This window comes from Haliaeetus leucocephalus, unplaced genomic scaffold (assembly GCF_000737465.1).
Source record: "Haliaeetus leucocephalus isolate CR32 unplaced genomic scaffold, Haliaeetus_leucocephalus-4.0 Scaffold195, whole genome shotgun sequence".
Taxonomy (NCBI): domain Eukaryota; kingdom Metazoa; phylum Chordata; class Aves; order Accipitriformes; family Accipitridae; genus Haliaeetus; species Haliaeetus leucocephalus.
In genome coordinates, this window is record NW_010972631.1 from 2,881,229 (window position 1) to 2,881,696 (window position 468).

Below are 468 nucleotides of genomic sequence, written 5' to 3' on the forward strand. Positions count from 1 at the left end.
CTCCGGCTGCCCCCCCCTTTCCCCAGCCGTAGCCCCGTTTCCCCGTTATCCCTTCTGCTTTTCCACGCTGCATGCGCATCCACGTCCCGTCCCGTCCCGGCCGGCGGGCGCTGCCGCTTAAAACCCGCGGGGCTGCCCGGCGCCCCGGCCGGCCGCGGGTGGGGTGGTCGGAGCAAGAGCGGGGGGTTTGTTTGCGAGGAGGGGGAAAAAGCGCTCCTACAGCACGTACGCGTACTGCTGGGAGTGCATGGGCGACCATGCGGGGGGTGTGTGTGTGTGTGTGTGTATATATATATATATATATCTCGGTATATCTCTTCGGCACGCACCCGCACGTGCGTGTCTGCCACCGTGGGCGGACGCGGGTGCGTTTTCACGCGGCGGGGGCAGCAGGCGGGGGCCGGCGGCGCTCACGCGAAACGCGCCCAAACGAAACGCGCCGCCGCCCTCGCATCACGGACCCGCTGC